The sequence below is a fragment of the Anguilla rostrata genome, chromosome 19, assembly GCF_018555375.3.
Source record: "Anguilla rostrata isolate EN2019 chromosome 19, ASM1855537v3, whole genome shotgun sequence".
In the NCBI taxonomy this organism is placed as follows: domain Eukaryota; kingdom Metazoa; phylum Chordata; class Actinopteri; order Anguilliformes; family Anguillidae; genus Anguilla; species Anguilla rostrata.
In genome coordinates, this window is record NC_057951.1 from 3,615,167 (window position 1) to 3,631,050 (window position 15,884).

A 15,884-nucleotide genomic window follows, 5' to 3' on the forward strand; every position below is an offset into this window, starting at 1 on the left:
TGTTCCTGGTGACACGTTAAATGAGGTGCAGCGCACCAGGTGCGCATCGGCATGTAAACTGCGCGCTTGTATTTGTAAGTAAAATAGCTTTGCTTAATGGCTAAATCAGAAAATGCGCGTGTTTAATCTTGGTCCAGTTTACCAGGCAGTTGCCTTGACAACTCGAGATTTACCTTTAGACTCGCTGCGTGCGCTCATGTAATTCGTCAAAATGTGTGATCCCTGAAATCATGCGAGATGACAGATGCCTTTAAAAACGAGGCGTTCACTGCTCTGTGAGATCAATAGAAGTGACCCATTAACGCATACAGCATCGGACTAATTTAACATCAGAGCTCTGCAATAACTTCTGTCAGGTGGTAAAATGACAGTAGAATTTGACCTTTAGCACTTTTGTTTAGGTTTTTTGGAATGTTTTTAAAAATTAAAAAAATAAAGTCAGTGTTCTACACCTCCATTGCTTTCAGTTACCAGTAGGGATTGTGACATCAGCATTAGAACGTTCAGTTGAGAATTGTATTCGCGTACTTGTGATCTCACACCTTAAAGGGTTGACGAAAGGTGGCTGTGAACCCGAAGCATTTATGGCAGGAAAGATTCTACTTAGAGACGGGCGCCTACCAAAGCTGATTCTGTCGTTTTTCTGCATAGGAAATTACATTCCCTCTTTTTTTTGCATATAATTTGCCTCCCTACTCTGTGTTTGTCTGTAACTGTAGACTCCGGCAGAGGTGTAATTAGTTTTCCCCGGAGATGTTTTTTGCGTTCTCCGAGATGTTTTTGTAGTTGAAGTAGGGGTGAGTTCCTCGGGGGCAGGCTGCCACACTTGGCACGGTAAGAGGGCGCCCCGCCCCAGTACACAACAGCAGCCGGTGGCTTCGGCTCCCTCGGTCGTGCGAGCGTGTCTCTCCGTACCCCGCTTCCCCCTCGGTCGCTAAATGCCCCTTTTGTGCGCGGCCGAGATCACGTGACACAATATTTGAACAGCTGCAGCAGCGACGGGGCTGTTTGATGATATGACCGGGAGAGCATGGAGATTGTGTGTGAGGGGGAAGGGGAAGGGGGGTTGCTGTTAAATGCTTTTAACACCAGAATTCAGAATCCTTATCGAAGCCCATGAACTGAACTTCCATTTTTATGGAAGTGTTTCTTTTGAGGTAGATGTACTAAAATACCCCTCTTGTGGATAAGGCGGGGCCATAGGTGCAATGTCAGATCTGCCATGTGGGAGGGGCAGTTCTGCATCTATGAGCACCGGGGCTAGAAAGTTCAAAGGCTCTGAAACAGGGTTTCTATGCCAACGATGTGTAGCTAAATAAATACTGTCTTTGTTTTAGCATCATTTACAATCAAAGAACCGCAGTTTTCTGGGTGACATTACATACTCGTGTTCTTGCCTCGCAGATCGCACTCCTGTACGTAGTGGGATTGAAGAGCAACTGGAAGTTGGTATGGCTGGTTCTTCAGATCTGCACTGCGCGTTGCTGGTTAGCCGCGGCCTGCTTTGGGTGCCGCGTTACAGCTGTGGTTAGCGCACGCGCGACTGGTAGCGTGCGTGAGCGTCGCTCGCCGCTCAGCCAGAGCAACCGAATTTACGGAACGCGCGTTCGGCGATTCGAGGGGCCGCGAGCCAGCCTGGGGGGTGGGGAGCCGGTGGAGGGGGGGGGCCTCCCATGACCCCAGTCGGTTTGTTGCGGGGCGCGGGCGACGCCTGGAACGTTGGGCAGCGGGCAGGAGAGGTCCCGTTACCTCCACTGAGCGTGTGCCAGAGCAGGCGGGCATAGCTGTAGTCAACACACAGGCAGTGTTTCAAACGCATGTGTTTGAGATGTGTTTGCGTGCGTGTATTTCAAGTATAATATTGAGTTGCTTGTCTCTTGTGTATTCATATATAAACACACCTGTGGTGTGGCCAGTGTCCACCACACAACGTGTCTCCCAAATAAAGGTGCCTATAAAATATTTTGTTGTATAGGCACTGCCCATATAAAATTAAGGCTTAGTGTACGGTAAAACAAAAACAAAAAAGGTGAGGTAAGTGTGTCAATCAACCGCTTTAATCGATCAGTGAAGCGCAGAATGACTGTGATCAGCAGACCATGTGACCCTCCAGGACCGGGGTTGAGGACCCCGCCCTTGGGCTTGTATGTTCTTAAACCATGGTTGCTACTGCCGTGGCCGTGGTGTGAGGCGACTGGACAAGATGTTGCGAATCTGTTTTGAGGCGGACACCACATTTCAATTTAAACAGATGGTATTGAACCGCTGCATAGAAGGGCGTTAGTGCATAAACAGTCTGAGGAAAACGGAAACCCATTTGCTGAAAATGAGCTTTAAAAGAATAGCTGGGCCAATACCGGAGGCTATTAAACACCGGAGCAGAAATGACCATTCCATCCTAGTAGGCCGGTTTAGTCTGTGTTTGGTATGTTGTGTAATTTTGTGATTTTTAATTGGGGGAGGAATCTAATTTTTTAAATTGCAGGGCTCTGAGTGTTGCTCACGGTGACAGAGCCCCCCCCCCCCCCTCATAGCTGTTACATAAGAGAAGTTCATGGGAGAGTTGCGTCCTTTGGGTATATTAGTTCTTTTGTGGGGGGGGATGGAGGGGGGTTGTAGAAAGCGAGAGAAAGAGGGAGCAAAGTTGGCAGCGGACAAAACTTCAATTAGGTACTCAGTGAGGAGAGAACCCTGCTTAGAGTGGATCAAATCATTATGAGAATAGACAATCTGCAAGCACAGCACTTGCTTTATATTTCCACGTTGACGCAAGCCGGAATTGAAATCCGCACGAACACGTCAAGCGATAAGAAGAAGCTTCCACTGCATTTCAGTAAACGACATTACTGAGAGCTGGCTGACCGGACTGTGGAGTTCTGGTTAAACTGCTGAAAAGTGGCACAGATAAAGGGTTGAAAACAGTCGTTAATCCCTCATCCTGTGAACATGCAAAGTTTTCTCATTTTACTAAAAATTCTAGAATATTCCTTTTTTGCCACGCACTGTAGACAGCAGAGAGGGCCTCTGTCTCACTGTTACCCTTTCCTGTTGAAAATCCAACAGCCTTTTTTTTGTGTAAAAATCTAAATTCTTTGTTTACGGAGCTAATTTGGAGCTAAATTTGAACTTTTACGTACAAACCGTCACAACGCAACCATTTGTTAACACTTAACTTTATTAACGCCTCAAATCTATTAGCTTCGTTGACGTCGTGCACTTATGTAGGCTATCTGAGTCACTTTGCCTGTCGGGAGTTGAACGGTGGCTGGGAGATTTGAATCGCTCCCGGAGGACTGCGTTTCCCAGCAGGCAGTGCACCCAGAGCGCTCTAGCGCCGCTAAATTCTGAGCGCGCGGCTAGCGCTCCTCCACAGGCGCCTCACAGTGTTAGGCCTGTTAGTATTCCGACGCTTGCCTGTTCGAGGAGGGGGTTAGAAAAGCCGTCGTAAATCCTAATAAGGGCGCCCTAACGCGCGGGGTTTTTACGTCGGTGTGTTCTCGGCGTCGTGATGCGAAAACGCAGAAGGAAACGCAAGAGCGGCCGTTCCCTTTGGCGCGGGTACTGTCGGACCCTGGCCCCGGCTGCCTGGGGGGGAAGGAGCCGGAGAGCCGATTCGTTCCCGATCTACAGCCGGCAGGCCTGGGGCTGCTGCTCGATTTTTTTATTTATATATTTTTTTTCCATCTTGTGATTTGAATTCATTGTGAAGCGCTCGACATTTGAGAAGCAAATGAGGACAAAGTACTAGACGATCCTGCCGTGAGCGTACCCGTATTTAAGTACGGATTTATTTTTTAAGGGCTTAAGTTGCACATTTATTCCTGTGCAAAATGTGCTTGATTTAAAAAAAAAAAAAAAAAATAAATAAAAAATAACAATAAAATCCTGTCGTCATTGGCAGGATATTTTCTTAAATCAGAATCATCCCTGTTTTCTTTATTTGTGCCTGTGTTGAACGTGTCCGATAAACCACGATGTTGGCGTGCAATAATCTTATGAGCGGTTATAAAGTACTTTGATTGGTTGAGTGGTAGATGGAATTGAAGCTGACATCACTTTCCTTCTGTGTCCTGCCTCTGTAGGGTTCTGCTTCAGTGGTGACCGGAAAGGGTAACGCTGTTTATGTTTGACCCTTCGTAAGAGCTGCATAATGCCTTCATAAGCACTACATAGTACGTTCATAAGTACGACAGACATCTTAAATTCGTATGTCGAACTAAAAACAGGCATTCAATGTCAATTGACGTATGCCTTTATGAATGCTTATGCAGTGCTTTTAAAGGTGTTATGTAGTGCTTGCGAAGCAGTTATTCAGCTCTTATGAAGGATTCACAGAACCTTCCGCAGAAAGGTAACAGAAGGGCTCTGTGATTCCATATTCAGAATCACATCTGTACGCTATAGACCACGATAAAGCAGGTCTAATTTCGGACGGCGTCGCCCCTGCCGTCGAAGGCTCCTGACGTGTCGGGGAGTTTGGGCAGACCGGGTGAACCCACAAGAATCCCGGCCCGAGTCCCAGAGTCCCCGAGTCACCCGCAAAACGTGTCAGACCGTCGTCCCCGGAGACCTGTCCCAAACCGCCGCCGCCTCAGCCCCGCCCCGCCCCGCCCCTCCCCTCGGGCGGGGGGCAGACCGCCAAGCCGCCAACCAGGGCCTCTGCTTTTCGCGCCCCCTGGCGAATCGGCTGAAGGGAAAGTTAACCGCGAACATCGGTCGCTATCAATGCTAACCCCCCCCCCCCCCACCGCTCAACGGCTTACGCTTTGGGTTTAGCTTCGGCCTGACGCATGGAGAGAGCGCCGGCGACAGTAAAGCCTAGTCCCTTTTGTGACAGCTGCTGACCTGAAGACGTCGGGGAGCTTTTTTTTTTTCTCTTCCGTGCGCCTGCCGGCCGAACGCGGTTCGTCGCCGCGGCGACGCAGGTAAAGCCGCGGGTTCGAGGCGCTCAGCCAAGGGAGCGGAAAATTACTCTGGGGCGGAGGGGGTAGGGGAAGGGGGGGGGGCGGAGGTTTCTGTCTCAGGGGTGTCGGATTCGCGTTCCGCTTTCCGGCCCCGGAGGGCGAATTCTTGCGCCGTCAGCTGTTTTGCATCGTTGTGTTTTTTTTGCTTTCTCTGTTTTGGTGCGCTGGTTGAGGAGGAGGAGGAGGAGGAAGCGCCCGTGCGTGACGGTGGCGATGCCGCGGCGATGTGTTTCGCTCGCTCGCGTGGGTCGGGCGCGGCTCTGAAGGCGACGGGCCGCTGGAGAAGCCGGGTCACCTCCTGGCGTCCGCTCCTAATCCCGACCTCTGCGTCTGCGGCTGCCGTCCAGACGGCGAGGGTTCCTTTTCCACCTGGAGCACCTCCATTTCTGTGGTGTGTGCGGTTGTTGTGCATGTGTCTTGTGTGTGTGTGTGTGGCGTGTGTGTTTTGTTGTGCTGTGGTCTGTGTCCAACGCATCTTCAGACAACTTTTAAATACAAGTCAATTATATATATACATTTATGTAAATTCTTTACTTGGACACTCTAGAAAATAAAATAGGCAAAAGCTTTACTAGCATACTGCCCAAACTTAATTCACATAGATCACCTCCTCTGTTACTCCACACAGCTGAAATAGGCTCACAATTAGACACACCTGGAAACATTCCAATCAATCAGTCACCTGCTAGACACTACACACGCTTAATCCAACAGTCAGTTCATGAAAATGGGGATTAAAGCTTATCATACAGACACGTTTAAATTAAAATATCGGGAGAAAACAAAAACATGGGCCCTGTCTCTACAGCGAAGGCCACTACCTCAGATTCTGCACGTGCCCACGTGTATGCATGCGTGTGTGAGAATGCATGCATGTGAGCATGCATGCGTGTGTGAGAATGCATGCACGTGTGAGAATGCGCGTGTCTATTGCGCCCGCCCTGTACTGCAGCGCCCTGACTGAGCGGAGCCCCCTCTGCGCTCCCAGCAGCCTCTCTGCTCCGTGGCCCGTGACCGGCCCATGATGGCGCGTCGCGGTCATCATCGCCCCTCCTTAACGGGCCCCATTAAGAGTCCGCTCCACGAGAAGAGCCCCTAAATCACCCCCCGCGCCGCCTGGGTGAACCCCGTCCTGCTCGTCGGAGGCCTCCCCCTCTCTCTCCGACACCCAGCAGGTCTCGATGGAGAGAGGGACGCGCGTTATCGTACATTTACAAGCAACTGAGAGAAACTGAAGATGCGGCGTTACGATCAATTCGCAAGAGGACAGATATGAATACTACAGGAGCAAGATAACGTTGAATTATATTTAGCAGTTCCTTTTTGCCTATTTATCCTCGTCTGCTAAAGATAGGAATAGCTACCGGTAGCTATGGGTGTCGCCCCCGCCTGTATTGAAAGAGAGAGAGGACATAATTGGACAAAGTTGAGAACAGGGAGCGCTTGCTGGGTGAGAGCCTGTGATCTCCCTGCCGTCTACTCCGCTTGTAAATGGTAAATGGACTGCATTTATATAGCGCTTTTATCCAAAGCGCTTTACAATTGATGCCTCTCATTCTCCAGAGCAGTTAGGGGTTAGGTGTCTTGCTCAAGGACACTTCGACATGCCCAGGGCGGGGTTTGAACCGGCAACCCTCCGACTGCCTCCTGAGCTATGTTGCCCCTATGAGTCTGCTTGTATGAGCTGTTCCCTGGGATGGGACCGGCAACCCGGTGTCTCGCTGCTGGTCTCTGATTGGCTCCGGCCGGCTCGTGTTGCGTCAGTGGCCAATGATGTGCAACAGTGAAAATGTTCTCTCTCGCTCACGTACATAGAGAGAGAGAGAGACGTGCGCGCACGCACACACACACACACACACACAGCGATTTACTGTACCTCTGATATGAGTTCCGCGTGAGGTCTGTTTGCACAGTTAGTCAGGGCTTTCGTGAATCACGGTCTCTAATTTGCATCCGGCCGCTGTGTAGCGGGGAACTGCCTCCATGAGTCAGGCGATCTTTACTGTTGCCCAATGGCCAAGTTTTGCCCTGGAAGTGACCCTTGTGCAATGTTTGCTTATTTATCCATTTGTTGTACAGCATGAAACAGGGGCGACCTAGCTCAGGAGGTAAGACCGATTGTCTGGCAGTCGGAGGGTTGCCGGTTCAAACCCCGCCCTGGGCATGTCGAAGTGTCCTTGAGCAAGACACCTAACCCCTAACCCCTAACTGCTCTGGCGAATGAGAGGCATCAATTGTAAAGCGCTTTGGATAAAAGCGCTATATAAATGCAGTCCATTTACCATTTAACATGATGAAGCAAAAACAAAAAAATGGCGTCCACATGGGGGGGGGTCTGCCTTTCTGTTGCTCCGGTGTCTCTCTCTCTCTCTCTCTCTCTCTCTCATTGGTTGGTCGTTGCCGACCAACTAATGGTACTGATATCATACGCCTATTCCTGTTCCACAGTGCAAGGCTCAGTGTTAAATCAACTCTCACAGAGCACTTAATGGTCCCTGCGTAGTCCGAGTTAACACTGGACATTCTACTGCGTACAATCGTGTCCGTCGAATTGAACACGTCATTAAATTGAGTCCGCGATCGGTTTCGTCAGGTATTGCTACATTTGTTAAAATAGCATATCAGCATTAATAGTGGGTGGGTCACAGGAAAATCATTTTGCTGATGAAGTTGGGTCCAAGGCTCCAGAAGTTTGGGAACCACTGCGAACAGCAGGGCAGCTGCGAACAAGACTTTATTTTTATTTTCGAAAGGAACCATTATCTTACGTTGTCAACCTCTGTTTACCAAGAGAATGACAGACGGCCTCTATCGACACTGGAGTGTTTTCCTCAAGGAAATCCTGAGTGGAGATTGCGTAGAGATTTGACGCTCCCTCGCCGACAGGAAAATGTGATTTATTTTTTACGGCTAAAAACATTGCGCAGCATCATTGGTTTAATGATAGCTCCAAGGCTCAGTTACCTAAGCTTACGGTCGCTCATTTATGGCCTAAAGGAACGTTTAAATAAAACTACAAAGACGGAATGCCTCCCTGCTTCCCAGATGGCTTTGTTTTTGCTGTTGACGGACATGTTTTCCAAGAGCCACGCAGCCAACCCCAGGTCACTGCACTGGCAGTAACGTGCATCTATCATGCAGGCCTCCGATGCGATCCAGCTGGCCTGCCTCTCCGATTGGTTGGTACACCCCCCCAAATGAGGGCCAGCCGCCGAGGGACGGTGGATTCTAGAAGGGAAGATCAGAGATAAGGAGGAGGCTTGTTGGCAGTTGACCGGGAGAGGCCCGGGGAACGTTGGCCGCTCCTTGTTTGGCATTCTGTGCTTTGGGGGGGCCGCTGCTCGCTGTGACCGGATCCTTCCGGAACGCCGGCGGCCCTTCGAGCTGAACGAGTGGAGTCGGGTGAAAAACCTTAAGTCGTCTCCCTCCTCAACCCTGTCGTTGTTGTTGTTTTTTTTAATCCCTAGAAAGTGCACACTTGACTAGAGCTACACTGATGAAAGAGAGGGAAGGGGGGAGGCGGGGAATGAGAAGTGTCATTTATCTGCTTTAGCTAACGCCCTAGCCTAGCCTAGCCTATTAGCTGTGGCGACTGATCCAGGCGGAGTTATGACCTGCGAAGAGGCCGAGGACTTGGCGGTTGAGCGCGGACACCCTCCTCTGCTCACGTAGGGGGTGCGAACCCAGGACGACCTGGAGCAAAGCCTGCCCCCCCCCCCCCCCCCCGCATCCTTGCCAACCGACAAATAGCGCTTGCGCGACATTACCGCACCATTCTGGCCTCGTTTTCTCCACGCTACGAGTCTAGGATGCTGGTTAGCCTTACTATTAGCATCTCTGCATTAGTGCCCAACCTGCAACCCCCCCCAAAAAAAATGGTTTGGAAAGACTTGCAAGCGCAGCTTGTTCCCAAATGAGACAAATAGCATTTTGACTGGAAGCCCCTTGTGCCAGATGGTCGCTGGAGCTTCGCAGAGGGAACGCTCTCTCCCCAGACGCCGGTCGATGTGGTTCGACCCACGGCTTGCGCGGCCAGCCTCGCGTCGGAGGATCTCGGCCACGCCCTTATCTCTGCGTCGTGTAATCACAGCGCTAACGTTACGTAGCGAGTCCAGTCTACGGCAAGCCGGCGACTTCTCCCAGTTACTGGTTTCTTCCGTGGTGGCAATCGCAAACGTGCATGTGCACGAATGAAATTTTAAGGGCTTATTGCTGAATTCTAAGTCCTTGTCAACAACTGCACGCACAGTGTACCAGATCTTTTACACTTCCCCATTCACAGCTAATGATATGAACAGGCAGGGCTGTCTCGGCACGTTGAAAGGATTCCTCAGCGCAGATACGATCCCCCTTGTGTTCCAGTACGCTGTAACCAATACCAGATCCATACCGATATCACACTCGCACGGGTACTCATTCAGCATAAATCGGGAAAGCTCAATCCCGAGTCTTATCTTTTACGTTATCGATTCTGTCGAGCCCGCGAGGAGCGTTAGCGCGTAGCCTCCGCGTTCGGCCCTGCGATAGGCCGCTATTTGCGGCCCTGGATCTGCTCCCCGCGGGCGCCGGACGCCTCGGAGTCGTCGTCCTCCTCCTCCTCCTCCTCCTCGGATGACGCGTGGCGGAGGAGACGCGCGGCCCCCCCGCTGCGAGGGCGTTTATATTTAGCCAAGCTTCGGCGGTGCCGTCTGCCCAAGGTCAGCGAGTCACGCCTGGCACGCGACCGGCGGTTCCGGACGTTCGCCCGGCTCCCAGAGCTCGCCTGCCCGTGGCCGTCCAGCCACCCCGAAGCGAAACCATCTCGCGTATTAATACAGGTTGTGGAATTTTTATGGCTTTTTTTTTTTGTTTTGTAGCTTGTTAAAGAGGTTATCCGTGTGCATTCAGGATTTGTATTATGGTTAGCATTGTTAGCATAGTTAGCATTGTTAGCTTGCATTAGCGCTTCAGTGATTGCGTTGTACGCTTGTCAGTGTCACTGGTCCGGGAACGTTAGCCACTACAGCTTGGCTTGACGCGTGTGAGTTCGCTTACATTGCAAGTTGCTCTGGATGAGCGTCTGGATAAATGGATGTGATGTAATGTAGAGCTTGGCTCTGAACATTTTGTGCCCTGCGTTAATTCACGCCCACCGGCCGCCCAGCCCCCGCCCCCTTCCTCCCTCTACCGCACGCTGAACCTTTCACAAGCCCGTCAGTCACTCAGTCCCCCAGTTGGCCCCGCCCCTCTTCTCAAGATTCCATTCCCATTGTCTCCCTTCACAGGCTGTGGAGCGACTTCTCTTTGTGAGCTGTTTTGGGGGGGGGGGGGGGTGAGGGTGAGGGGGGGGGAAATCTCAACATCCATAAACAGTGAGATGCTGGGGGGTGGAGGCCCTGCCTTGTTTGCTCGTGGCTTTGCATGCCCGGCCTCCAAATCACAGATCACAAATCACAGCGGAGTCCCTCCCGGTTACCATGGAGACGTGCGCCGGTCCAGGCTGTATCCCGCTGTGGTGAGAGAGCGAAAGCCAGAGAGAGAGAGAGAGCAAGCGAGAGAGAGAAAAGGAGCAGGGAGGGAGGGAAGCACCCGAGCCCCGACGCGATATTAACGGTCCCGTCTCTACCCCCTCCGCCCCCTTCCCCCCCCCCCCCCACCCCATCCCGGCTGACATGCACCTCGGGGGGCACCGCTCGGACACCGTACCGGACAGCGTAGGCGGGGGAATGGAACCTCGTTTGGTGAGCACTCTTTGTCCCTTGTGCTCGGCGAGCACGTCGCTATGCGCGTTGGGAGGTTGTATCGGGAAACGCTAGCGGGGGTAACGGTTAGCGCGACGCAAAAAAACTAAAAAAAAAAAGAAGCATTTCTGCACAAATACGGAGTGCGCGTTTGTAAAGGGAAAGGGGGACGTCACCTGTAGCGACGGGGGGCCGGGTCCTGTTTTTCGATAGCCGGTAATGTCCGTTGCCGCCTCAATGCCTTGCATTGTTCAGAGCCCCTTCATTATCTCCAGTAATAGCTTTCTGACATGAAAGCTTTTCTCCCTACTGGTGTCAACGAGAGTCAACTGCCGTCCTCCAGCCTCTCGCGGCACGTTCAATTAGCGAGCCCCCCCCGCTCCCCTAATTTAGGTCATGTCTCCTGCGTACGACAGGCCGCTTGAGGAAAATTCCTTTGTTACGGCAGATAGTCATTTTTCTTCTTTGGGGGGGGAACGACTGGCCTTGTTCTCGCGACGCAGTACAAGACCCAGGTGTTGGGGCAGCCCTTGGTGTCTCTGTGCGGTCAGCTGGCACAGAACCGGGAGTGTGTTTCCTGAGCTTGCGGTTTAATGCTACATTGAGTGTACCTTTTTACTGGTAGGAGGGATGTGGGCATTCGGTCTGAGAAGCGATGTGACGTTCAGTGTGTTGCGAGGTAAGAGTAATTTGGACAAAGCCAATTAAGGGAATTGAAAGTCAGTTATTTTTCCTGCGTGATCTCTGCAGAATCAGAACACATTCAATATTTAAAGGCTAGTGCATTAATATTGAGCATTGAGGCTGTACTCAAAGATGCTGTGGAATATGCATTGTTTTATGCACAGTGCAGCACTTACGGTTACTGTCCTCATTTAAATTTACACATCAGTCTTTATTTGCCTCATAAATGTCTATACCAGATGGCTATTATAATAATATTAAACAATAAATCATAATTTTCGTAAATACTTATAATACTAACAACTGAAATATTTGCTGTCAATAATTGCTAAAAAAAGAAAAAACATTAGATTTTTTTTTTTTACTCTAGTAGATCTGGATAAAATTTGCATTACAATTTTGTGCAATGTTTAGAATGAATAAAATTGCAATGCAGAATTAACTACCTAATACAGTGCATGTTAGACAACCCAGCTGGATAAACAAGACTTTGAAGATCACAAGATATTTCACATTTTCAGAAAGTTATGGCGTATTGCGCAACTCGCTGTGAGAAATGTGTGAGTTATGAGCCGAAAGGTCCAGTATGAGGGGAAAGTTCAGCATTTGAAGCCGATCTGCCTTTAATATGAAAAAGCTTGTGTGTTTTCAGTGCCTGGAGGGAAAGATGCATTGTACTGTTGAAAGGGGTATGATGAACCCTGAGCTTTAGTACTACAATGAGGAATAATATTATTTCAGCTGTAAACAATAAAGGCTCTTGGGGGAAAAAAAAATGTTTTCTGAGACCTCAATGATAGCAACCACAGAAAGCGGCCATGTTTAATTTGTGTCCTGACATCAGACATTGTCATTAGGTTTTTTCAACAGGAACTTAATTGCGCTGATCTTTTGCATTGCAGTCGATGTTACGGAACTAAAAAAATGACTTGAGAGTTGATTAAGGTCATAGCTTTAGTTTGCCTTCAGTTGCTGTTTTAATTTAATATACGAATGATACATTTTATGCATTTATCTAGCCCTTTAAAAAAGCAATAGGTGTCATCGTTGTGAAGAAGGGTAATTTCTTGGATGGGTTTAAAGGCTGATTTATTTTCTTACACGATGCTGCCAGAACAGTTCAAGCATCGCACATTTTAAAAGGTGATAAATGAATTCAGGCGAAATGTTGTTGGCGAGCTGGCTAGACAGAACAGGGCCCACTTAATTGATGCAAGGCAGTAATGCCATGGTCCCCCTGACACCAATACTGTTTTTGATCAATTGTAGGTAAAAGGTGATAACTCCATAAACAGCTTGGGCCAGATTTCCTCAGTAGGCCATTCCCATTATTTATCTTACTTAATATCTTAAAAAATAATATTCAGGAATAGGAAAACATGTGCTAGGTTGCAGTTACATCACAACTTATTCATTGTGTTGTTAAACTACATTGTCACGAAGCCACGTGAATACCCGTGTGAGCTTCCGATCGTATTACTCAGTGATGCAATGTCGTACCAAATGTGTCTCGTGCATGCGTTTCGTTCATTTTAAACCTGCGGAAACAAGAAACGAAAGGCCTACAGCTAGAGCCTCATTGACGTGTCCTAAAAGAAAATGCATTGCAGACGGTCGCAATACCACGCAAAACTCCATTGTTATCTGCTGCCCGTTCTCATCATCGCTATAGTAACGGTTCTGAGTGCTTCTCCCGTTATTACTTTTTATTCTATAGCGATGACTATATCTTCCTGTCCTGCTGACCTTTCTCTGCCAATGTAATTTCTGGGCATGATCTCAGCAGAAATAACGAGGGCCACTAGAGCTAATTACTCGAAAATAAATCCATTATGTCACGGTCAATAAAAAACCCATTCGCCATTTATAGTTATGTTGCAATAGCCATTGTGGTGTCAGTGTTCTGAATAGATGCGCAGCTCCTCGGCAGAGGGTGTGCTTTAAGGTCACGCTCTCGTGCCGTAAGCAGCAGCGCACCTCTCATGGGGGTAAAGATGTCCTCCGTCCCTCAGTGCGGTTATCAGCGCTGCACTCCAGAGATAGGAGGTGACACGCCATTCCGTGCCGTGTTGGGGAAAGGCACACTCGGTGACGTGAGGAGAGGTGATAGCGGATTCGGCGCAGCGACAACCACGCTCCCAAGCGGGGCTCACAGCCACTCTGATCCCCCCCTCGAACATTCAGAAGTCCCCCAGATAACGGGTAGGCTATATTTATGACCGTTATCTCTTTCCTTACCAGAGGACGGCAAAGCCAAAACTCTGACCATGCCCCTGCCCCATGCAGTGCCCATTTGCGAAATAAAATAGCTGGAATTTGCTATCTTATCGCTGCTCACTGTGTTGCTGCTACCACACCACCAGAAGTCAAGCTGTTGACCTTTCCCTGTGACCAGTCAGGAGTGCTCTGTGCTAGCCTCAGTGTTGCTGATGAAAGCCTTATTGTAGCCCGCAGAAACAATGAAGGTCGGAGCTGACTGCCACGCAAGGCTCGCCGCTGAACTGGAAGGGGGCGGGGGGAGTGGTAATGACCTCCCCAGAGTCTGCTTGTTCTGGCTCTGTGAAACAACCGGTTTTTGGTTCCTTGACACGGAAAGCAAAAAAAAAAAAAAAAGTTTTGCAACGTGGTACTGTTTATTTTCATCCACCCGACCGGAGCCTTCGGGGAGTAAGCCTTTTAGCGCGAATAGTCTGTGGGTGGCATTTTAAAATGGCCGGTGGACTCTTCTTCATTATACTAATCAGCGCAATCCCTGTAAAGGTAAAATAAGTAAAACAGTGAATAGAAAGCATCAGTACGGTCTAGCGGGGGACCGCATGCCACTCTTAATGTTCTTCACTGTGAATGCGTTTTATTAAAACAATTCCCCCGTCTTTGAGCCACCTCTCTGTCAGTCTGGCATAATCTAAACCGAATGACAGAGGCTATTGTCTACGGCTGCTCTGGGCCACAACGCCATAATAATTGCTAAACAGTCACGATGCCAGCCCCTCGCCTACCCCAGTCGAAGCTCAGCTGGCTGAAATGCTTGTCCTGGCTCTCCACAGAGCTTCTGTCACCACGCAGACACACACGCGTGTATGTGCAGACAAGAATGCCAGAAAGCAGACACCTGCATGTGCACACAAAAACAAATGCAGACCAGTATACCGTACAGAGAAGGATACATGCGCGTGCACACGCGCACACACACGCCCATACACAGGGACTTCAGCATGCATACACAAATACCTGCATTTTTCTTTTGCTTTGAAATGAACGTTGTAAGTGCTTTGTGGTGAAGGTTCATATGAGTACGTGTATTTGAGTGGGCTACTCTCCACACCGTGGAAACGGAAAGCATTAAATACACACTACCGTATCAGTATTCACTCCAGTATTTTTCCCAACTGTGTTTGATATTATTTTACCACCTCCGACTTAGACGTCATTCCCGAAGAAGCCAATAGGATTGCACTGTATGAAAACATGCTTCGGTCCCTCTTGCAGACATAGGGGTGCGGGAATACAGCCGACATTGTCCTTAAAGGTTGTTACTCCAGAATAGAAAATTGTACATGCTGCTTACAGTAACTTTTGACTGTTCACACCGCTGTACTTTGTGAATTTATTAAAATTTACCTTGAATTTATGGGCTTAGAAATACATTTTTTGATTTGTTTTTCTAGGTTACCCCTCCCATTTCACGGAGATCCGTCCTTCCTCCGCTTTAACCGAGTTACCAACTTAACGCCTACAAGCCTGAAGAGCGTAGCCTACGTGGTTGGCTCCAGTGGAGAAGACTAAATCAAAGAATAAAAGGAATAATCACGAAACTCATGACTGATCTTCGTCTGACAATGTTGGATCGTCTTAAAACAATGTAATCGATTGGATTAAACTTCGGAGAACTGCAATACATCAGTCTAATCGCTGTCCGTTTTTCAGCATCTCGCTAAGGTAAGAGCTGTTTGACTTTGTTGGAATGCTACGATTAAGTGTTATATGATAGCTGCAGGCGGTTTGTTTCGTTAATATGAATGTCTAGGTGTCGGAATAGTGTTACTTTTAAAAATACCCGCAATATGCATTATGCAAACAACATACCGCTAGGCAAATAGCTTGCAAGCTAACAACTGGTCACTGTTGATGCGCATGCGATTGATTACTCTTGCTACATAACCCCGTAATGTGCATAGTATTTAACGTTGACTCGCAAACGTTCTATGCAAATTGCACATGGCTTTGCGTTTCGTGATAATTATAGCGTGGGAGAGCTATGATTTAAAATGTGGGCGGCTGAATCTCGTGTGTGATTCGCGCACCCGGGTTGATTTTCTGGCTACCTAGATTAGCATTTGAGATGTCGACTCTGGCCGTTACAAGTGAAATAATAATGTACTGTAATACTGAATGTAGCTGAAAAATATATTTTTTTCCCCAGTGCTTCCGGCTAACAGAGCACGGAATTGATATTTTTCACAACCCAGTTCATAGGAACCCGTGAAAATGATGACCACCCTCGTAATACCCTATA

General features: G+C 49.0%; 1 protein-coding gene and 1 long non-coding RNA gene across 2 annotated transcripts in view; one reads left to right on the forward strand and one right to left on the reverse strand.

The window, feature by feature from the left end:
- Positions 1-15,884, forward strand: part of mical3a (microtubule associated monooxygenase, calponin and LIM domain containing 3a) — a 101,612-nt gene that overhangs the window by 10,004 nt on the left and 75,724 nt on the right. The window contains 1 exon segment of the mRNA XM_064319323.1: positions 15,037-15,307. The gene's annotated coding sequence lies outside the window, so the exon portion shown is untranslated.
- Positions 11,879-14,789, reverse strand: LOC135245934 (uncharacterized). The gene is made up of 3 exons (XR_010327461.1): positions 14,600-14,789; positions 14,368-14,480; positions 11,879-14,120 (listed from the first exon to the last, which is right to left on the reverse strand). It is a non-coding gene; the product is annotated as an uncharacterized LOC135245934 (long non-coding RNA).